Consider the following 25,000-nt stretch of genomic DNA (forward strand, 5'->3'; position numbering starts at 1 on the left):
CCTGCTCAAAGCATCCGAAATATACACGTGCTGATGGTATCGTTTGGTTGCGAAAAGGGAAGAATGTATGATCATGAAATGTGATACACAATCGTTTTGAAGATATTATAATGGCAAAGATTGATGCGGTTGCATTTGCGGTTGGACTGCCAATCAGCGAATGATTGTATTTGTAACACGATGCCACACTTATGTGAAATTGGCTTCAGAATTTGAATGAAAGACACTTTGAATAATGCGGCTCAATTTAATCCCGAAGGCAATGGCTCAATATGGTTTTGGAAATGTAGGTATAGGACGTGTATATATATATATATATATATATATATATATATATATATATATATATATATATATATATATATATATATATATTAGGGTGGTCCAAAAACAGCAAAAAAAAATATAACAAATTCAGATGTTGTCTCCACAAGCCTTAAATTATTCCACTATAATTCAATAACGCGCATAAAAAAATTTAAGATGATCGAAGGTGATTTGGAGGTCGCTTCATATGACGACTTTGAGATGTGAGATGCGAATCCGTACACTTTTGAACTTCCTAGGTGAAAATGGACTGCATTTTCGAACTCAGTGGGGTTGATTTACTCTAAGAAATGTTTAGAGGGACAACAAATTAATTATAGATTAGAAAATATCGAAATGAGTAGGATGAGTTACTCAACTCTAGTTATGATAAATCTTGTTTTAGGTCATATTTTCGAAATGGTAGTGAATTCAATGTCGGTGCAGTCATTTCTTAGAGTAAATAGACCCCCATAGAGTTCGAAAATGCACTGCATTTCCACCTCGGACATCCAGAAGTACCCGTAATCGTACCTGACCATACCCTAATTTATTCAAGTCATGAGACTAAAAGTCGTCATCTGGAGCGACCTCTAAATCACCTCCAATCAAGCTAAAAAAAAAATTATTATATGCGCGTTATTGGATATTAGAATAATTTTAAGCTTGTGGAGCAACATTCTATTTTTTTGGACCACCCAAATATATACTTTATATTATATATATATATATATACATATATATACTGTATGTATACATATATATACTGTATGTATACATATATATACTGTATGTATACATATATATATATATATATATATATATATATCTATATATATACATATACTGCATATATTATATATGTATACATATATTATATATTATATGTATATATATATAAAATGTTTTTTTTTTTTTAATGTAAATCTGTAGGTATATTATATCCAATTCTAGCACCTCTTCACTGGAATGGTTAACATGAACCCCTGTGCCATACCAACACTTGCTGCAAGGGTCCTGATGAAGAAGGTGTGCCTGCCACACATTCACCCTATTCAGATACCCATTACTAGTCAATGCAAACTTTACATTGCAGCCAGGATGATAAATATCAACAAAAAATGGGGAGACCAGCTAAGTTGTAATCTGTGTAAAGAAAAAAAAAAAACTGTCCACTGCTTTATGCACTATCATCCATACATACTGTACATACATCGGGACCATACTCTTGTGCAGAGTATTGGTGCTGCCTAAGCAGTCTCCTTGGCTATTGGGTACAATCCTGGATGGGTCGCCACTCCGACAGAATACCAGCAAGCTGGCACTCATTTTGCCGACCTTGGAAGGATGACAGGCAGAGCCAACCCCACCTGGTATTAATTCAACAGCCGAGTGTGATTTGAACTCAGGATCCTAGGATTCCAAATCCACAACCCTAACCATTAAGCCAACACCAGGCATGAGTATCATCCTCTATGCTGCTAATTGCGACATCAGTCAGCTGATATTGATTTTGGAAGCCTTTTTTTCCCGCAGGATAATCAGCCCACTCCGTGGGAAAAGGAATCAATCCATGGATGAGTCTTTGGCTCCCTGGCCCTCATCAGCCTGGAGTGGATTCCCCCTGGAAAGTTGACTATTGTGCCATCCCATGAGGGTGTACTCCTAAGTCCTAATACCTCTTCACTGCTTGGTCACGACCACCTGTTGGTCAGGACCCTTGAAGCAAATGTTGATGTAGCACAGCGATTCATGGTCACCATTCTAGTGAAGACTTGCCAAAGGTGTGTGTGTGTGCGTGTGCGTGTGCGTGTGCGTGTGCGTGTGCTATATTATATATGCCTGCTATGGAATTATGTTATCTAAACCAGATAGTTCAGAAATATCACAATGCACTTGTTTCTCTATCGTAATACAACACAGGGGATGATTATATGACATTTGCTAAAAGTAAAGATAAATGCTTTCACCTTCACTTTAGAAAGAAATCACTGTCATTGGACACCTACATTAATGCTATGGTTAATTTACACGTATAGGCTTGCTATTATCATAATTTGTCACATCATTGAACTTGTACACCTGCAGAATGCAGTTCATGCCAAACAGACCAACAGGTGTAATGATATGATCACAATAAAATGACTCAATAAATAATCCCAAGATTAGGTGTGCGGGGGGGGGGGGGGGGGGGAGGTTATTAGGAAAATAATGTGAGCCATCGTGAAACGTTTGTTTAGGTTAATGTCCAGATCCTTCATACCATTTTTATAGCTCGATTGGTCCTTTTAATGTATCCATTTTGCAATAGTGGGCTTTCCTAGTATACATGTAATCATATAAAGTATATTATAGTATGTACACCGCAGGTGCTCGTCTCGTGCTGCAGATTACGTGAGACCATAAAATCAGCGTAACGATGAACTAAGCTAGATTACAAAGTCTACAATTACCACACGTCTAGAAAAAGGAATGTGTCGCTACTCTGTTCATTTTGCTGCGGTCTTTCATCTAGCCGAGTCAATTGAAAGGGGTCTTTGGTGGCATTCAAGTCGTGGAATAAAGCGCATTCCGACCCCAACTGTTGACAATGTGCCGACGAATTAACCCTCTCAACTGCCTCTCGCCCACCCCCGCCCAGAGGAAAAAGCAAGGTCGGTAATATTTCCGCATGAAGTAGTATATTGCTTGAGGTTTTGAGACGCAGAGCCTTCCCCGCTCCGCCCAACCGCCCCCCCCCCCCAGTATCAAAAACGGATTTTTGTAAACAAACAAGCATTAAGGTGAAATCTCAATATGTTGAACATGATTTCTGCAAACTGGAGCGAGCTGCTTGTGAACGCCGTGATGGGATGTTGCACGACTCGCCGCGACTGCTCTCGAGTGACTCCCTGCACTCAAAAAAACGAAATATATGTTTATAACCACCAATCAGGCCTTCAAGTGAGTTGTGCGAGTTTCAAGTCCTTTAAATTTTTTATTTTTACTTTTTTGTCTCTGCTTGTTACCATTCTCTGGTGATGTGCGCACCGTGCTTTCAAGTTTAAAAACACAAGTAATAACACGTCGTCGCTGGATTAAAATTCCACCCCCTTATGAGAGTGTATATGTATGGGCGAGTTTTGGGTTGGCTTGCATAGAAACAGCGATGGGAAAACAGGCGGCTCCGTTCGGGTCTACCTGGAAAACACAATGCTTCAAATGAGGCGTATTTTGGACCCAGGCTCTTATCAACCTTCTTTTTTTTCCCAGGGCCCAACTCGCGAGCAAGAACGCTAAATAAACAGCACAGACAAAAACTGCCCGAGCGGTTCTTACGCTCTTTTCTCCTCTTTGTCCCTCCCTGCGCAGTCTAATGCGTTCTGGTTCTGTCGCGTCGGCTCTCGGCGAAGTGTCAATGGATGTCTGTTCCGCATCTTTCACCCCAGATACATCAAGGGGGGAGCTATTAAAATAGCACCGAGGTGGTCTGAGTCAGGGATCTATGGGGTGGGGACCTGGTTCAAGTCAATGGGGGAACCGTCACACTATGAAACGGTTGCCACCGCAGAAAGGGGACTGGTCATTGATACGAGAACGTATGATCACTAACCTGTTTCGTACTTCGTATAAAAGATGAAACGCATCAAAGGGACTCATTTTCTTTGAGGGAGGGGGGAGGTAATGGGTGGGTGGCCGAGAGGAAAAAGGGGGGGCAGGCTTGAGAGAAAGAAGTCAAGTAGAAAATGAGCAATCGAAGAAGACCAGTTTTCTGAAAGTCTTTCCTTGCATATTATGAACCTCAAAATATAGCATAAGAGCATTGCTTCATCAAGAAAACAATTCTACATGAAGTGATATCACTTTGTAACTGTGATTAGTTTAAACGAAAAGAAGAGGCGAAGTTCTAAATAAGAGTTCATGACTGGCTGTTTTAAAGTGTGTGGCAGTGTGACATCATGCACCTTTTTCACACGTGCCCGCCTGGTGCGGAATGCACAATTATTTCCTGAGCGTATGTGCTCCTGAAGCAACAATACATGCTTTATTTAACTCCAACCGAGAGATTACATGCAGCGAATGTGGCTAGTCGTGTAATCCCGTTACACTCTTTGAAAACTGTGCGGTCTCCTCTGGTAAGCCTCAAAATTGGAACGCGCAAATGCTTTGAATGAAGCAATGGACATAGGCCAGGGTTCTTTTAACTGGTCGACCATTTCTGCGTGTGCCACAAACCACCTGGATTGCTTGTTCTGTTCTGAACTTTGCCATTGAATATAACTGATGAGCTCTCAAAGAGTTTTTGAACCCATTCATACCTGAAAATGTACCATCTCGTATGGATTCATCGGCTTGCAGTCCGCACTCATAAAATATCATAAGTGTTCGAAGCTCAGAATAGTTTGTGCATGCGGGAAAAGAACGTTAGAACACATCACTGTACTTTTATACAAGTTATAAGTATATTCGTAGACAATGGACAAGTGAACATAGTATATGGAATTTGAAGCCGATATCGCAGCAATTAATATGAAGCAGCTAAAGATGCCAACAGGAAGGTTCAATTTAAAGTATAACAGATATATTATTTTTGAAAATTAACTCATCTAATTTGTTATTGAATTTGATGTCAGTAGTGTTGCAAACATTTCATTTGAACAAACGACGACACAAAGTATCCGCATATTTCAGTATATCATGTGGAGTAAAATAACCTGTGAGAAATCCATCCGTCCAAACAAGTCATTCCCTCTTGGTTGCTTATTGCCGCCATGCTTTCTGCAACCTTCATTCTACACCTGCTCTTCTGTATGTCGACCTACATCTGTACCTCCATACTTTACACTCCTTCACGTTGGAGAACGGCATCAGCAAGGTCACAAGATCTGGCTTTGGGTCTAATGTATCGCAATGAGTTGACTTTTGGAATATAGGAATGCAATTAATGTTTCCAAATCTGCAAGGTTTCGGTTCCTTACAGGTTATCAACATGTTTTATTGGACTGGGCCACGAGGGTCATGTGGAAACATTCACTGCCTGAAATTGTCATTTTGTTGAATTGAACAAAACTGTTATTTTTCTGTTTTAGGTGCAATTATAAGCGGATGCTTTTCCAAGCTAAATTTTTACATTTTATTGTTTAAACTGAACAATTAACATTATTTTCTTCGTCTATGTCTGACTGGAACTGACATGATGGCTCGGAGGTATGCGCTTAGGCCTTTGAGCTGTCTAACCTGGGTTCGAATCTCCACATAATTATAAACTGTCAAACTGGTTTGTCGCATGCAGGACGAGGCATCAATGGATGCCCTGTTCATTGGAAGGACGTTAAGCTGGAGGACCCATCTGCCAGCACTTGTCGTTACTGGACGTTAAAGTTCTGACGGTGTCCTTCGATGAACAGTAGGTGAGATATTGCCGACAGCCTGACCGAATTAAAAATTCCTACCCAAACTCTGTCGCTAACCCACATTTGGAAACGTGTGGCAAGTATGCCAATTTGCTCCACAACCCGAGTGAAGGTGACCTTGTCTCCCGTTGCATTGAACTGAAAACACGCTGATGATGGTGTTTGGCCAATAACATTTCACACTCTTTGAGTCGATTACCTTTTATACGCGTGTAGAAACATGCTTCAGGTATAATACTAATAACACTGATATGAAACCCATCTTCTTTACTCAGTTGCCTGTCCTTGGAATTTGTTTTATCTCGGGCTTAAAAAAATTTTTTTAATGCAGTTGTCTACACATGGGGCAGTATGTACTTGAAGTGTATCCAAGTTTGTGTGGACTGTACGGTTCCTATCCAATGATAATTATAATGAGGAAAATTGTGATTCACTCAACAATTTTTCTTAAATAATCACTCAGGGTCATCAGCTAAGTGAAACCCATCATGAGTTTCTAATGGAAATAGATGATTTATATGCATGTGTAAACGAACCTTTTTTTTTACTCCACCTGCAGTCGCAATCAAGCCAGGTGTTTCAATAAACAATCTACTTGAAGGACGCAGTCTAACAATGTATCTCTCTCTCCTCCACAAGCTCTCCTTCTCTCTAAGAGGATGAGGTTGACTTTTGTTCTTTCAGAATCACAGATAAGAGGATACATATCATGAAAAGTGTGGACATGGTTGAACTCATGCTTGGTAGGTTTGCATAAGACTGGTATTGACATTTTCAAAGTTATTGACAATTTCAGGAATGTTGGCTAATGCAGAGCAACATGGTTATCATGATGAGCAGATACTTATCCATCATCAATATACCATGCAACGTAAGGAGATGATATTTTTCATCTCTAGTGGAATATGAGTGGATATGGCTTTAATGATATTCACCCTGAAATACCAACACCCGTTTAATCTTGACCATATTTCATTCATATGTTTGAAAAGATTGTGAATTTAGAGCCACAGTTCCTGGGTTCGACTAGAAACACCGCCTCAACATTGTGGCTGTATGTTGTGGAGTTGGAAAGTGTTCTTGCTTTCACCTCTTAAGGGCATGAGACCTCACACTCATTGGTGAAGATAATAAATGGGACCGTATTTTAGTTATTGAAGGAAAATGCGAATTATGTTCCAAAGCCAATACGATTTTACAATTATTGCAGAATTCGTAAAAATGTTCATTTTTCTATGGCCACCAATTTCTTACGGATTCGATTTGCCAAAAGTCCGTTTTACCTCGTTTTCCTCCAAAGGTGTCAATAAGATGCAATCACAGACATTCACACCAGTGATGTCAAATATTTTCAATAAATTTTGTGCTGGCAGGTATGGTGCAGTGGTAGCACACTCTCCTTTGAGTTGCCCAACCTGGGTTCGACTTTAAACTGCCAATCTATAATGTTTTGCAGGCAGGGCAGTGGATCTACGAGTGCAACATCCTTCAGAAGGGATGTTCGTGAGGTGTTCCATTCGTTCACATTTATCCCACAGTATATTTTGCAAGAATAAGCCGTTGCGGCCAATTTCCAAATTCCTGCCAAATCTGTGGCTAAATAATTCAGTGAGATCACTGGTGTGCAGGCTTCACTCCCAAGACCCACAATAAACAGTCAGTACAAGACATGTGCAGCAAAGGGACTTGAGGACCGAGTTGGAATACTTAGTTCTCAAAGAAGGACCATAGATGCTAATTCAAGAGCCAGTACTTCTCTCACGATCGGAGATACAACTACAGTGACGATAAATTTCATTCCGTTTGTGATTCGCGTCCTAAAAATCCGTTTGTGATAAAAAGAAATCAAATACTTTTTGCCATTTAATTAATCAAGCTTACAGCATTAACATTTTCATAGTAAAGTGTTGTACTGCTTCACAACTTTGTAATTAAATGAAAATAAATGTTTCCAATTCCCTTTTCCCTCTTCTTCCAACTCGTCCTCAAAGTAACATATCTTTTCTCACATTTCTTCTCCCATTCCAATTCTTTTTCTCAAAAATTTTAAAATCAATTTGTCTCTGCCTGCCCCCTTCCCCCTTGCCGACTTAATATGTGGATACAAGATTTCAGTGAAAGCTGTACCGAGCAGATGAAAGCTGTAGCTCTCAGAGCTACAGAGCAGAACATCGACTATGCACGATCGCATGAAGGACGACAGATTATCCTGCAAAGGGCATGAAATAAGGACAAAGGCCAAACTTCACTTGCTTGATTTGGAGAGGCTATACACAGCTATCCTTTGTTGTGTGCCAACCTGTGTTCAGTATTATGCTCGGATCACAAGTCCTTTATACATCTTGGAAAACCTCTCCTGGAAGGAACAACTAGTGCCTCAGCAGAAAGATACATGGGTGAGTCCCAATCAGTAACATAATTAACCATTCAAGTAATCTGGCCAGGATGTCAGTCTTTAATCCCACTCTTGTGAAAGATGCTGCATCCAGGGCAGCAGACTTAAATATTCGTCAGGATGGTGTGCTTCACAATGCAGTGCTTCCTGCTGGCACTGCAACGGATGCTCGTTTTGATGAATTCAGCCAAGAATTGAACTCAAGACCATTACCGTGAGCTTTATGTCAAGATGGGACATCGCCAATACAAGCAAGTAAATTATTTATTGTCTTTAAACTTCTAAAAACTACCCACAGGTGTAGATGACTAGCATTTCGCCTTGGCTGGATTAATAAGTTGACAGCAGCTTTACAGCCATCTGACAGCCCGACGCTAGTTCTGCAAGTCTGTACTTAAGTCTCACATTGGAAAGTACACGACCGGCCTCGGTTTGTTTGAACGTTTTGTAATGATCTTGACCCCAAGTAAGTTAAAACGGAGCATCGCTTGTTCCTTGAACAACGCATTTGACACGGTGGGGGTTAATCTGCGGTGGCTAAGGTCACAGCCATTAGCAAAATGCTGAGACTGAACAGAACGTCACGATGCACGATTGTTGGGGGTATTGCTCTGACGGTCTTCCCTGAGCCGGATGACCAAACTTGGATTCACACATCACCACATCAGGTTTCCCACATAACAGGTGGTACAGAGATGGGGGGAGGAGGGAAGGGCTCTGGACGATGGTTGGAGACCAGGATCACGCTGCTGAATGCGAGACTTTGCTGACAGTGCAGGACCGGCTCTGCGCGACCGGTGACCTTAATCTCGGCCGCCCCATTCAAGCGGAAAATCCAGGTGCTGGAGTTAAAGAAACGGCACGACTGCCTCTGACGGTTGGTTGCGTGCAGCGCCTCAGGCCCAGGAACGCGCCACACAAGTGGGTCAATTAGAGGAGGAAGAAGAAGGAGATAATATCTTCTGATAAAATTAGGGCTAATTAGGCCCAATGTGTTTTCTCCATATCATGACTATAACGAATCTTTAACAGACCTTTGATTGCCTAGGGTCTAGGCAATAGACCCATGGAATGATGTCCAGGCCCGAGACATTATTCCATGGGTCTCCCTATAATGTTTCAGTTAAGCCAATGTAGATATTTCTCGTTTATAAGGAATATTGTGTTGCATTCACTTGTTTTTGCTTTTCCTCCAAGACCTGACACTTGTGTTGTGCAGAAAAGTATTCCACAAAGATTGTATACAATAAAATAACATAATATTGATACAATACAAACAAATTTGCTATTCCCTTTCGACAACTGTAATACCGAATAATGTTTGCAATTGCTTACGCATACACATATATAGGACAGGTGATGGAAGGTGATAGTGAGGGTGAGATTGGATTGTTTGTAGAAGGGGTTAAAGCAGTGGGGAGGGATAATAGTGCCCCTCTCTTTTTCTCAGCTATATTGAAAAAAATCTGGATAAACACAATTGTGTTCTTTGTCATTATGAGAGAAAACAAGTGCTGTGACAACCTTGTGGTGCTCTTCTCCCACAACTCACTTACCTATTGCACTCCTTCCTCTCAACCCCTCCCTTTCTCCACCCCGTGCTGCAGTGACGTCATTGTTGCACAGTCTGCTGCTTAAAGATATTGGGAATAAACAGCCTATTAACCAACAGTACTCAGCAAGAATCTCTGGCTTTCAACCTCTCTTCACCAGCCAATTTCACAAACTTGTTCAATTCTATGAAAGTGAGTTTTGTGGATAAGAAGAAGGAGCAAAAGCTCGTAAATTGACTCGCAAGTGTTTAAATTATGGAAATTTGCTCTTGCTAAGAGCCACCTAAAAATCTAAACATTTGTAATCACATGGTACCCTGTTCGTCTGTCTGCCTGTACCCTGTTCGTGGGGTGCCACCAAAACTGATCAATCTGATGTCTGAACTCTACTCTGGTACTGAGAGTGCTGTGACATGTGGTGATACCATCTCTAACTTATTTCCAATTGTCACTGGAGTTCATCAAGGGTGTGTATTGGCCCCCACACTTTTCAGCACTTGTATGGACTGGATTCTGGGGAGGATGTCGGAGAGATCAAGCTGCGGTGCATCGTTTGGGAATGTCAAGATCTCTGACCTTGATTTAGCAGATGATGCAGTCATCTTTGTGATGACTAGATATCCTTTTGGGGGCCCTCGAGGGGCTGAATGAAGAGTCAGAGCCGCTAGGATTACGGGTTTGCTGGGTCAAAACTAAGATCCAGGCATTCAATTACATATTGAATGCTGCTATCCTGTCTGTACCTGTTTGTGGTGAGGATGTTGAGGTCACAGAGAGATTCACTTACCTTGGCAGTGATATTCACGTCTCTGTTGGCTGTGAGCCAGAGGACAGCAAACATCTGGGTCGGCCTGGGGAGTCATGGATTCACTGGATCATGGGGTGTGGCACTTCCGGTACCTGTGTGGGAGGACGAGAGTCCGAGTCTTCAGGTCCTTGGTGCTTCCAGTCTTGCTCTATGGATGTGAGACTTGAACTCTGACCAGGGATCTGAGATGGAGACTTAATTCCTTTGGTACCAGGTCTCTTCGGAGAATCTTTGGCTATCGCTGGTCAGAGTTTGTGTCAAACAAGCGGTTGCTGAAAGCGACTCAAATAAGATTTGTTAGCTGCATAGTCCGTAAGCATCAGCTGCAGCTGTATCGACATGCGGCTCGTTGTTCTGATGCTGTTCATGCTCACCAAATTCTCTCAGCGAGGGAGCCTCGTGAGTGGAGGAGGCCAATGGGACGTCCACGTGCCTCGTGGTTGCAGCAGGTTCATCAGCATCTCAAGGCAATCAGGATGGGCCAGGCATCTGCCTGGGGGATGGCCAGATGGAGGCCCCTGGATTACCGGTGAAAAGTGGACGCAGCGACGCGCTGCTCCAGCGCATGCTCCCATACCTTATCTGACCTGACCACATCAGACATAAAGATTCATAAATAGTGTTCATAGATCGTTATGCTCTCAGTTATCTCACTTGCCTTGTCCACCTGTTCTCAATTATTTCAGAACATTACTTATTCATCCTCTGTGTTGAAGCTCATTTAAAATAATGAAAGCAAGCAGCAAGTTCTGAACTTGTTCAAGCCAGATTTGTAAGGCCTCCCTTTACCAGAATTGCACACTCGCTGATTCTGATCAAATCAAAATCGCTTCTCTAATATACTTGATCATGCTGGTTTGGACTTTGACGAATTGGAAGAATAAGAGTTTGGTTATAGGTCAAACTAGTTCTACCCTAAACTAGTTCAGAACTTGAGATAGAGAGGAGACTGGACATAGATGGCTTAAATCATTACCTCCACCTCCATTCAAAAGGTGGACGGAGGTTATGTTTAACCTCCGCCATTGAAGATGGACGGAGGTTACTCTTTTCACCCCTGTCTGTTTGTTTGTTACTTACGAAATCTAAAGATTTCGTTAGTATATTGATGACTTCCGTTTCTGTTTCTTTGTTTGTTTGTAGGCACGATAACTCGAGAACGGAAGAAGCTACCAATGTCAAATTACAGCACGTGATTCAGGAGGGTGATGGCTGGTGCTCCCTTCTTGAGAGACAGCTTTTATTAGACAAGGTCAGAGGTCAAGTTGACGATTTCGTAAGTACCAGTCTATGGCTGCTTGTTTGTTTGTGTTTGTTTGTTTGTGAACAGTATTACGGAAAAACTCCTGGACAGATTTTGATGAAACTTGGTGGGGGGATTAGGTATGGTCCAAGGATCATGCCATTAGATTTTGGACTTGGTCCAAAGTCCAATATGGCCGATATGGCGGCCATTTTGAAAAAATATTTTAATTTTTGTTTTTGCATTTCTACATGTTTTAAGTGATTTCCAACCAAAAAGAAAAAATTTGTTAGAGAAAAAAAAATTGCAACTTTTTTTCAAAAAAATTGATTTTATTTGAAAAATATTTGAATTTTTTTGCATTTCTACATGTTTTAAGTGATTTCCAACCAAAAATAAAATGTTAGAGGGAAAAAAAAAACTAATTTTGCAACTTTTTTTTTCAAAGAAATTTCGATTTTTTGGGGGCATTTCTACATGCACGTCGATCTAGTTTAGTTTATTCAATCGTGGTTCTATCAGTTGAGTCTGATCCGTTTTGACCTACAATGAATACGATATCAGATTCACTTAAGTGACCCAGCAGTATTGGCGGCGGAGGTTTTGCACTCTACCGAGTCCTCCCCCTCTAGTTTCACCCCTGTTTTTCTGTCTTTCTGTGAGCAGGATATCTCGAAAAGTTATGGACAAATTCGGATGAAACTTATTGGACAGGTTGTGTGTCCCCCAAGGACTAATTAATTAGATTTTGGTGAAGATCCGGATCCAGATACTTGAATAAAAAAAAAATTTGAAGTGATTCTTCACATTTGAGAGATGGAGCCAAAACAATATAAAGCGCAATATTTCAAAAAGTTGTGGACGACTAGGTGAATGAGTTGATTAGGTGACAAGAACAAGCCGATTAGATTTTGGGTCAGGTCTGGATCCAGCTCAGGCCTATCTGTGGGATACAAAACGTAAACTGTTCGGTCTGGCGGAGGTATTTGCTCTACCGAGTGCTGTTCTAGTTGCCTCGTCCACGTTTTCAAGTGACATGAGAGTGACACCATCCTTTTCTATCCACTTGTACCAGCATGAAACAAGAGGATGTTTTCTCTCATGGTTTTAAAAAATAAAATCAAAGAAGTACTGAAAAAAGACAGCCAATCAAGAATACCCCACACTTTGTACCACTGCACAGATTTAGAAACAAACAGGAAAGAGCAGACAATGTCAGTTGACATTTCATTCCTAACTAATTATGACTTGCTCACGTCCTTCGTCCATACTCCGACATGTGGCTTGGTTTTTACTCTCTTTACAACCATATACCAGATGAAGAAGAAGTATATAATTTGTGTGCATGAAACACTTGCAGCCTAATGTATACACATGCAAATTCAGCAATATGTGTAAACTTACCGCTTGTATATAATGCATTACTGAAAGGTAGAATATATTTTTCTTGGGGATCAAAGTCCGTTTTTTGGACATCAGAGTTGGGCTCTTGGAAGAGCAAGGTGGCACAGGGTAAAAAGCATCATACTGACTGGGGCAGGAGGGCCACAAATAGACAACACAAGCAAGGTAATGAATAGGAAAGGAGGAGGAGAAAAGACACAGTAACCCGTAAGTAGAGAGTTAAAGTGAGGTAGAATTAATGGGGGCAGAAAAAAAAAATCATGAGTAGGAAAGGGGGGAGAGGGGTGACATGAGATGGTACTGCACTGCCTGCTTGAAGCTGTGGCGTGAAGAGTGTGATTGATCCAACTATAGGAAGCAGTTCCACAAATAGAAGGAAATGAGGAACAAAAGAGTAGAAGTGGGCAGTAAGCCTGGATTTTGGGAGTTTAACTAGAGGAGATCATTGGAAAATGTGTACATCCTGGAGCAGTTGGGGATGATCAGAGGGCTGAGAGAGCAGAGGGAGTTGTAACAAAGGAGAGATGACAAAATAGAGGCCACTAACATGTCTGTGATGTGGGAGCAACAGGCTTTTTGCTTCAGCCTAATCGTAGAAGATACCAATCATGTTCATGATTACACAGAATCGATGAGAAAAGGATATGATAATTAATCTCCCAGCCGATAAGGGAGCGTAGGACTCCGGTGAGCTGTGGACAAAAACATTGTATGCTGAAAGTAGCAATGAGTGGATTTTTCAAGGAATGATAGATGATGTGGCTAGCATTGGTGGCAGGCTTGGCTATATGGTTGACCAGGTTGAGGTCATAGCTGATGGTGATGCTTAGAAGTACAAGACACTGAACTTCTTCCTGGTGCTGACCATAGAAATAGGTAGATGGGTTCATGTGATGATCCTTCCGGAATGGCAGGGTAAGACTGAGATTTGTCAGGATTGAACGATGTTATCAGACCAGCATCTAATCGATTCCAGATCAGCAGAAGGTGACCCAACTGCTGTCTGCCTGTAAATGTGATGGGGTACTCTATGACACAATGTATAATCATCTGCATGAAAGAAAAGTTTTCCAGAGCACCAGAGAGGTCAGTTATGTAAATGAAGAACATGAGTGAATGTAATACACTCCCTTGGGACACTGCAGCCTTCATTTGGAGAGGAGAGAGTTCCATTGATCACCACATGTTGACTGCATCAGTGAAGTCAGAAAACAGGTATGAAGGCAGCCTTGTCTGCTGAGGCCAGTGAGCTTGGCAAGCAGAGCTGGGTGCCAGACTTGCTGCAGTAAGCCAAATGCCTGGGATATGTCCACAGAGACACTCCTGACCTCCTGTTTGAGATGTAGGGCCACCAACTATTGCTGAGAGAGAAGTAGTAGCCTGTCAATAGTTGAGTGGGATAGAATCCAAATTGGTCAGAGATCAGACTGTTTGAAAAGACGAAAGACGATGTCTAAAGAGATGGTGCATTCCATAACTTTGCTTGTCAATGGAAGTAAACTTATTGGCCTGTAATTGAGAGCATCTGCTTTTGCACCCTTCTTGTGAATGGGAGTGATGGGTTTTTTTTTACTATACAAAGTCAAGGCTCATGGAAGAGCTGCAACACAGAGCAGATCAGAATGCAAAAGAATAAAAGTAACAGTTGAGAAAGGGGGGACACTAACAGTAGGGTCAAGGGACAAAATAGATGAAGATAGACAAACTAGGAATGCAGGTAAATTATGGATATAAGAGCAAACTCTTAGGAAGGAAAAACTGGAATTTGGGGGTGGGGTTGAAAAGATCGTGGTTTTGGATGAGGGATGATCTGATATGGTAGTGAACAGCTGTCTTGAAGACCTCGAGGGAAGAATGAGATTGAAGAGAATGTGGAAGTTGGTTTCACAGGCAGAAAAAAAGAGGAACAAATGAGTGAAGGTGAGCAGCGATTTTGGATTTTGGGAGTTTCACCAGAAGGCGTTTGATGGTGTACCGCATGTGCCCTGCAGAAATCTGTGGTGGGAGGAAAGCATAGCAATAGCAAACAATGAAAGACCAGAAAGGAGGTGGTAGAAGACAGTGAGACAACCGACTTGTCTGTGATGGCAAAGTGATAGGCCCATAGACTCGGCTTCATCACAGGACATTCCAATTATCTTAAAGGCCTTGGTTTTCATGGTGTCAAATTGGGCAATGTGAGGCAGGGACGCCACCCTGGAGGGGGAGCAGTAGTCCATCAAGCTATGGATGAAGGCTTTGTAAATGGACAAGAGTTAAGGTGTGCCAAGGAAGGACTTCGCATGACGGAGGATGCCCAGTTGGTGGCTGGCCTTGGAAGCCAAAGATATACAGAGGATTTTCTGGAGAGTCAGAGAGATCAATGATGAGGACTAGGAATAGGATGGGGGCCTAGTACACAGTATTGGAGCACTCCAGCTTTAACAGGGAGAGGAGATGAAAGGATTCCAATGAGAGCCACATGTTGGCTACAAGAGGCAAGGAAGTCAGTAAACCACATGTGGAGTTGACCTTGGTTGCCATAGGCAGAGAGTTTGGAGAGCAAGGCAGGATGCCAGACTGTATTGAAAGCTCAAGATATTTCTGGAGAGATGGCCCTGATCTCATATCTGACATTGAGGGCCTCTATCCATGTTAGCAGACTTCCCAGGCAGATGGGAGGTAGCCAGAAAAGGACAGGTTGAAGAGAGCAGACCAAAATGAAGCAAGAGCAGCAGAACAGGATTTGAGAACATGCGCCCTAATGCCATTTTGGTCCATTACTGATGAAGTGTCGATGCGAGATAGAAGTGTATCGACCTTCTTGGGTGTGGAAGAGACACAGTTATAGAGGCAGTGGATGTGAAGGGATAAGGTAGGGATGCAGTGGGATCGATGGGTTGGGTACACAGTATTTGGAGGCAAACACTGATTTCAGACATTCTGCCTTTTCTCGTGCAGAGTCCAAGGTGAGGCCGTTTGAGGTGAGTGAGGGGTTAAGGTGGAGGGGCTCCAGTCATACTTAATTTACTCCAATGCCTTTGTGCATGTTTAATACACTGTAATTGATGTGTTTTCCTCACTTGCATCGACAATTAGCTTAGATAAAACAGATCAAGAGTGAGAATAGAATTACGAAAATAAAATCTCGATATTTCCACCTTCATTTCGAAAAGACATTTTTTGAAGATAGCGCTTTTATAATATACCATAGCTGTGGTGATTCTGATTAACTGTTAGAGTGTTAAAAAAAATTAAAACAAGCTGTAAATGCTAACATGCAAGTCGTATGACATAAAGAATGAATCACTAACTCAATCATAAGAAATCTTCAGACACATGTAAATACAGTCTATATATAAAGGATACCATGCGTGCGTACCTGTTCCACCCATTGGTTAGACAGTTCACCTGACTCCACCCATAATTTCTATATTTTACCTTTTAGAACTTTATAATTTACCCTTTAGAATAGACTCTTTAGAACCCTTTAGAATAGACTCTTTAGAACCCTTTAGAACACTTTATCTGAAGCAGCAATTTTACTACGGAGATTACGCAGGTTTGCTGTAATTTCTGACTATTTTCTCTTAAAATTGTGACGGGTTTCTGTGACGTTGGTGATAGCATGATAGGGGAGCAGAAAGCGTGATATATTTTTTACCACTGTTTCGACGTGGGAATACCCGTTTGCTTTTATGAGCGGGAGGAGGGTGAGAGTAAAGATGGGACAGCTTTGGAAGGGAGAGGTTCAGGATTTGAGGTCGAGGAGTTACCAGAATTGCATGTGTAAGTTTGTAAGTTTACATACAGTAAAATGAAAGTGTGTGTGTGCGTGTGCGTGTGCGTGTGCGTGTGCAACGCAATCACCCAACGGATAATGTGCTCGTATTCTAAAAATGAAAGTGACATACACAAAACAAGGGGATACGAAGAAATATATGAGGGATGAAACAAAGACAGAGACATTACAAAACAAAGATAACAAGAAAAAGAGCAATCAGAGATTGCAGACCCTTGCCAGGGATTGTTTTGTATGGTGTTTGTGTAGTTTTGTGGGGTGTTTTTTGTGTGGCATTTGTATACTGGTGTGTTGTGTAATTAATTGGAGACATAATTAGACCTGCCACTATAACTGCTGGCAGTGAGGACCGGGTACAAAGGCGCCCCGCTTCGTTGCCACCCCGCTTTGATTGGACACGTGACCTTGACCCATGACGTTTTTTATTATTATTCAATTTAATTTAGAATGGGATTAAAATAAGTTAAATTCAAATCAAATGGAAGACCAAATATGTACAGTCCTGCATTGGAGGAATCAGAAGAAGCCCAAACAAGCAAAAAGCAAAAATGAAGTCATCAGGAGGAACCTGGATAGGATTTGCATTTCAGTTGCAACTCCTCTGCCCTCCAACCCATCTGGGTACAGCCAAGTGAGCCTTCTTCAAAAAACAAAAATAAAAAATAAAAAAGAACCCACATCAAAAAAATTAAAGAAGTCTGACGGCTCGATGATGCATCCGATCAAGTTGAAATTTAAAACGTATATTCAACATCATGACAAGATCAAAATTGTAAAGTTTTACTTCGATTGATTAAGCAGTTCCAGAGAAAACATTATTTAATATTTTTCTTCAATCCAATATGGCTGCCAAACGGTGTGACCTATCAATTATTCCTCAACAAAATTGCACAATCATGGCTTGCGGAACATTTGTGTAGGTTCTCCTCAATCTGTCCAGCTGTTCTGGAGAAGAAGATTTTTTATATAAGTTGTAGGTAAATCCAATATGGCTGCTAAACCATGTGACCTATGACATAAGTGTGAACCTTTTGTTCCTCATGGATAGCCGGTCATATGTGTAAAGTTTCACTTCGATCTGTTCAGCCATTTCAGAGAAGGAGATTTTTGAAGGTTTTTTTTTAACAATACGACTGCCAAATAATGTAAAGATGATGTCATCAATTTTTTTTTCTGTGGACTATTTTACCCTAGATTACCCTCAAAATTTTTCTTACTGATCGGATTAAAGTTCAGCATATGCAATTATGATGTCACAATGAAGGCACCCATGACATCATAAAACAAATCACATTTATTCCCCATGAGGAGTACTTGCTATGTGCCAAGGTTCAATTTTTTCCTTGGTGTGGTTTCAGAGATAGAGGTCCAAAGTTTTTCCATTTTTTCAACATGGCTGCCACAACACGTGACCTATGACATCATAATTTTGATTAAAACATTCTACATGGGTAGTCGCACTGAAGGTGAAAATTTCGTCTCAATCCGACAAGCGGTTGCAGAGAAAAACACTGAAGTTCTGTGCAGACAAACAAACAAACAAACAAGAAGATGTCATGCAGAGCACAATACTTGCAAAATCCATAAAACAAATTTGACCTCAAAAATAATTTCTGGTTGAATTAAATGACCAAACATGCAATTCCTCTTCAAATTTAAAGTGAATCGGAAGAAAATTGACAATTTTAGAATTTTGGCCAATGTTGACCTTTTGGTCTTTGTGGACCTCAAAAACTAGTTGGTGGTTTAAATCAGTGACCTGATATGCAAATCCTCTTCAAATGTCAAATCAATGGGTTGAAAATTAAGGATTTTAGAAATACCACCTTAGTTGTTGACCTTGGGCCTATATTGACCTTTTGGGCCAAGTTGACATCAACAATATTTGGTTGGTTGAATTAAGTGACCTGAAATATAAATCCTCTTCAACTTTCAAGTCAATTGGATGAAAATTGAGGATTTTAGAAATACAACCTTAGTTTTTGACCTTGAACCTATGTTGACCTTTTGGTCGATGCTGACCTCAAAAATAATTGGTTGGATGAATTCAGTGACCTGAAATATAAATCCTCTTCAAATTTCAAGTCAATTGGATGAAAATTGTCAATTTTAGAAATCTGGCCTATGTTGACCTTAAAAATAATTGGTGGTTGAATTCAGTGATGTGAAATAAAAAGCCTCTTCAAATTTAAAGTCAATCAGATGAAAATTGAGGTTTTTAGAAATACAGTCTTAGTTGTTGACCTTGGGCCTATGTTGACCTTTTAGTTTATGTTGACCTCAAAAATAATTGGTTGGTTGAATTCAATGATCTGAAATATAAATCCTCTTCAAATTTTAAGTTAATCGGATGAAAATCGAGGATTTTAGAAATCTCACCTAAATTGTTGACTTTTTGCCAATATTGACCTTTTGGCTGAGGTTGACCTCAAAAATAATTGTTGGTTGGATTCAGTGATCTGAAATAAAACGCCTCTTTAAATTTCAAGTCAATCAGATGAAAATTGAGGTTTTTTTTTTTTAAAACAACCTTAGTTGTTGACCTTGGGCCTATGTTGACCTTTTAGTTTATGTTGACCTCAAAAATAATTGGTTGGTTGAATTCAGTGATCTGAAATATAAATCCTCTTCAAATTTTAAGTCAATCAGATGAAAATTGAGGATTTTAGAAATCTTACCTAAATTGTTGACTTTTTGCCTATATTGACCTTTTGGCTGAGGTTGACCTCAAAAATAATTGTTGGTTGGATTCAGTAAGCTGATGTGAAAATGCTTTTCAAATTTCCAGTCAATCGGATGAAAATTGGGGATTTTAGAAATTTGAAATGTTTTTTTTTGACCTTTGGCCTATGTGGACCATTTGACCTTTTGACCTCAAAAACAATAGGCTTCATGCTAATGACAAACTCTACCATGTGGTGAAGTTTCGTGAAGATCAGTTTGGAATTGTGACCTGTAGGCGATAAACAGACAGGCAAATAGGCAGACAAGCCGGTAGGCGGACATGGGTGCCTACCGAATAGAACCTGACGCAATGGGCCCGTTTGATGGGGAATGACCTGAGGATTAAGCACAAGAAAATTCATGATTCTAGCTTCAAGGGTTAATGCTGCAGATTGTTTTTTCGTTAAAATACCCCCACATTTAGAGGTTTTTCAGCCGTTGCTAAAGGCCCGGTCGCACCTTGACGTTTTAGCCAACGTATGCTGATTTTTGAAATTTTTTTCTAAAACGCTGGCAAACGTTGAATACGTTATGGGTAAATTTTGATAACATTAAGAGCACGCTGGCATACGTCGTAGTCGTTTGCCATAAGTCGTTGTACGTTGGCTTTAAACGTTGTACTTTTCGGTTGTCCTCAAATTATTTCATGCTTGAAATTTCACGACGTATGCCGGCGTATGACTCACACGTTCCGCTACGCTGGCCACAAGTTGTATGCACGGTCTGTGATCGTTGACAGACGTCAACACATGCTACTTGTAAGTTAATCATAAGTTGAGACACGCCGAGGTAATGTTTAGCGTACCCGAAACTTATTTCTAACCTATGATTAACGTGTTGTTGGCACGTTACGCGATCGTTGCCACACATCGACAGACGTTACTTTTAAGTTACTCATAGGCTGAAAGACGTCGGTATAATGGATCGTCCTTGCGTCAGCGTCCACGGCCAGGACACTTATTTGCAGCATTCTTCAAACTTTTCTTCGGCATGACGAGGATGTTCACACTTCGATGTCGAGCTTGGCTATGATTCCAATTGTCTATCGGCAGCGTCTATTTAAAATAGTCGAGTTTGAGCGTTTTAACACGTTCAGAAGAAACGCTTCAAATTTCCAAACCCCAGCGTCAAAAAAAAAAAAAAAAAAAAAAAAAAAAAAAAAAAACAAAGGCGAGTGACAGCAATTTAAATTGTTCATTGTAAACAATGAAACTAGCTGAGTGGTACCATTTCAAAGTCGTTGAGTGTAAAAAAAATCCAATTGTTGAGCGCAAGCGTCTACTTTCAATAGTGGAGATGCAGCCATTTAAATCGTTGAGTGGCAGCCTATGAACCTACCCGTGGACACGCGGACGCAAGGACGATCCATCATAACCCACACCCTCCCCCTCACACCCACCTACTACTGCCAACATGAACAAACTACTACTAATACTAATACTAATACTAATACTGATACTGATACTGATACTGTTACTGCTGACATGGACATCAACTCAAAAAGGAACTCGAAAACACTGTTGGGTTCCCCTTTTATGAGCAGCATTTTTATATACCAATTCCCAAAACCGCTGGGAACACGTCTTTATATGGCAGTTGTAACCTAGAAACACTTTCATTTATTTTTTTTTTTGTCGACTGGAAGACGTCATTGGAATACGTCTACATACGTCGATGTGTGTTGGGACTACGTAAAGAATTGGTTCAAAGCACGTCAAACATAAGTTAGAAATAAGTTTCGCGTAAAAAAGACATTACCGCGACGTGTTTCGACTTATGAGTAGCTTATAAGTAGCCTTTGTGGACGTATGTAAGCGTCCACATATCGTGTGTAAAACTTATCCCCATCGCATGCGGAACGTGTGTCATACGCCGAGTACGTCGTAAAATTTTGAACATGTTCAAAATTTCTTGACGTACTCTACTTACTACGACTTATGATAGCGTATTTAGCGTTCTACTCGCGCATACCAAACTTACCCATACCGTATTCGACGTGCCCCAACGTTTTAGACACACTTTTTGTTACGTCGGCATACGCTGGCAAGATCGCCAAGGTGTGACCGCGATGTTGACACTTCCATTTCTACGGCAGTTATGATTTGAATCGTTGTGCGTCAGCCTTTTAATAGGCTACGTCACGACATCGTCGGCAATGCGTGCAACGCGCTATGCCTGAGTTAGACTATCGTTGGGCATCGGTTGTGTAGGCCGACAACAGGTTCAGCATTCGTTGGTATAAGTTATCTATAACACAACGAAACGTTCTGTGTAGTTACCAATGCGTTACACATAAGACCAAGTCGCTATGAATACGTCCGAATCTTTAAAAAAAACATCAAAAGTTCAACGTAAGCCAGCGTTTTACATAAATTTTAACACATTGCCATCGCTGGCTAAAACGTCAAGGTGTGACCGGGCCTTAAGCAACGGAGGGTTCCATAGCAACGGTTCTTTCTCACACAAAACTAGGACATTCCATGAACCTACCACACCAGTTTCATGTATATCTGACTCAGTCTCTGAGATATAACCAACTTCGTTTTTTTATTGTTTTCGACCAGGGTTCATTCAAAAATCCATCTTCTCCGACAGTTTTCATAGGATCCGGCTGGAAATTTTTGACAATATGGCTGAATGTACTGCCCAGAGTCACTTGTGGCCAGATTTTTGATTTTCAAAAAAATAATTTTTTTTATGATTTTTCAAAAATTTCAAAGTCCCGTTGCTAGGCAACGGTGGTGTCCATAGCAACGGTTCTCATTTGCACACAACTAGGTCATGGTATGAACCTACCAACCAAGTTTCATTGAAATCGCCATTGTATTAACGGAGCACTGGACCGAACAGAGGGACAGACAGACAGACAAACATAATCGACGGAAATACTGATAATAAGGGAAGAACAAATTTCAATATATATATATATATATATATATATATATATATATATATATATATATATATATATATATATATATATATATATATATATATATATATATATATATATATGACGAGATCGACTACCCAACAGACAGAGAGATAGAATAACAATAAAATCGACTGACCAATGTAGTTGAAAAATCTTCGATTTTGCAAGTAACAAACAAATGGAACGAAATGCAATACCCTCTCCTTTGACGAGGATAATTATGTCATTAAAAGTTATACATGGGAATCAAAATAACACATCCTCGTGTTCACCGCAGCATAATAACAGTTGAATCATTTTTTTCATCATTGCACGCACATCATTATAATTGATTAGTTATGCACTCTACTAAATGAGCCATCCCACAGAGTATATGTTACATAAAAGCACAATTCTCGCCATTCCTACATCACATCGTGTGCAGGTTGTAAGACTTGAACCATTACACCATATAATGGTTGAACCAGGTTTTCAAAAGTCTTTCTTCATCATTGTCAACATCATTCATCCTTATCCACTTATCTTCAAACCATTTCATTTGTCTGTCTCATCATGATGGTGCAACATCGTGGAAATCACAAGTACAGCTTCATCAGCACTCGATAATGGCTTTCTGCCTCTTCAACAGTAAATCTATGCATGGCCTGCCTTGCTCCTGTCTAATACAGACCCTGTCATTCCCCATACATCAGCCTCGTGAGTAGACAGGAAAAGTCGATAAAAAATGCATGGAATCGATGAGACTAAATCTGATGTCTTCATTCTGGTGGTGGTGGTTAAATATTAATAACAGTATATAGTGTTTTTTCATGTGGACAAGGAAAACATGTACAGAGGCAATGTGGTCAAAAATCTTTCAGATAGTGGAGCAAGGCATCAATGTGAGTTATTAAAAGCTTCTGATGGCAAAATAGATGAAGAGTTAATAGTGGTCAGAGAATTAAAAAAAAAAATGTATGTATGTATGTATGTATGTATGTATGTATGTATGTATGTATGTATATATATATAGTTGCGGGCCGGGGTTCGGTAGCTAGAACGACCGCAAGGTGGGGGAGGTTATGCCTTCTCTCACCAGACTCCCCGGAATTGTAGGCCGGCACTCCGGATAATTCCGTGAGCTGGCGGGTAGCTGAACTGACCGTGGACGCCAATATCTCAACCGCGTAGTGTAGGGTCTGTTTGTCTAAAACCAATTTACCTAATCAACTACGCGATTTCGACTACCAGGGAAACCAGGCCCTCAGCATGTCTTGCTCAAACCGGGTCACTCTACCGACTACCAACTCCGGTTCGGATGCAGCCGAGCGGAAACTGCCAAAGCCATGCCGGCTATAATAGACCGGATACCGGGGAAGAAACCCCGCTTGTACTCAGACCCGGACCATGCTGGACCAATGTAAGAAGGGACAGAAACGGACTGGAACATTTCTAATAAATTTATGAACAGTAAAATAAAGACAAAGGCAAGACTTGATGTGAATATGCAAGCAGGGAAATATTTACAATAAGCAAAAACACTTTAACAATTCTACTTAAGACGGGCCCACACGCAGACACACAAACAAAAAGAAACCCCAGAGTCTTTATTTGACCCTCGCAGCCGTGAAGATAGACAAGCTGGGGGTCAGAGTTCGGTGGGTACCTGGTCGTCGGAGGGAAAGCGTGCTCTGTAGTGCGGCACCTGCCAAAGGTCATCGGTTTGGTCCCAGTCGCATGTATGGGACTCGTGGCAGAGCTCGCATGGTGAATAGTCGAGGTCCACAGAACTCCTCTCCCCGTAACAGCCACCGTGAAGAACGAACCAGACTACTCACAACCACCGTGAACAAGAACCAGACTGCTCACAGCCACCATGAAAACTCCTGGTCCAACCACCGTGAAAACTCTTCAGAACTCACGATCGAACAACCTCAGAACTCTCGACACTCCTCTCTACAGAACTCTCCGCTGAGGATGGCGTCGTTACCTTTATGGACCTCCCTCAGCGGGGAGGGGCCTTGGTGAAACTGACATCACTGTTCGCCCTGATTGGACGGGGCTTCCATGGGTCCACCCTTTCTGGGTAGGATTTTGGCCATACCGGGAAGCCCACCCACTCCACAAGTGCGGACTCACCCAAAAAGGTACTTCACCAAGATTTTACCTCGAAACAGCGAGTCGCTGGTTGGGCGGGTGAAGAGCTTGTTCAATGGTGTTGTCGGTTTGTTTGTTGGATGTTTCGTTGGATAGATTTAATAACCAAACTAAAAGAAGTCGCAACGCACGTTTTTGATTCTCCCACTAGACAAAAGGAAAGGGATCTGACTACACATTTACTTAACGGGATAACTGAATTTTGGGACCTGCATGTTGAATGCAAATGGTTTCCAGATCCGTAACAATATATATCCCTGCACATGCATCCGTGATGTGTTGCCTCAGATGAGTCGTGTCTGATTTTTCACTGAATAAACCT

At 41.1% G+C, this 25,000-nt stretch overlaps 1 protein-coding gene across 4 annotated transcripts in view; it reads right to left on the reverse strand.

Moving 5' to 3' along the window:
- Positions 1-25,000, reverse strand: part of LOC147015685 (uncharacterized) — a 237,713-nt gene that overhangs the window by 207,047 nt on the left and 5,666 nt on the right. The gene's annotated exons all lie outside the window — the stretch shown is intronic.

This window comes from Eptatretus burgeri, chromosome 12 (assembly GCF_056783735.1).
Source record: "Eptatretus burgeri isolate ZD-2024b chromosome 12, Ebu_testis_v1, whole genome shotgun sequence".
Lineage (NCBI taxonomy): Eukaryota > Metazoa > Chordata > Myxini > Myxiniformes > Myxinidae > Eptatretus > Eptatretus burgeri.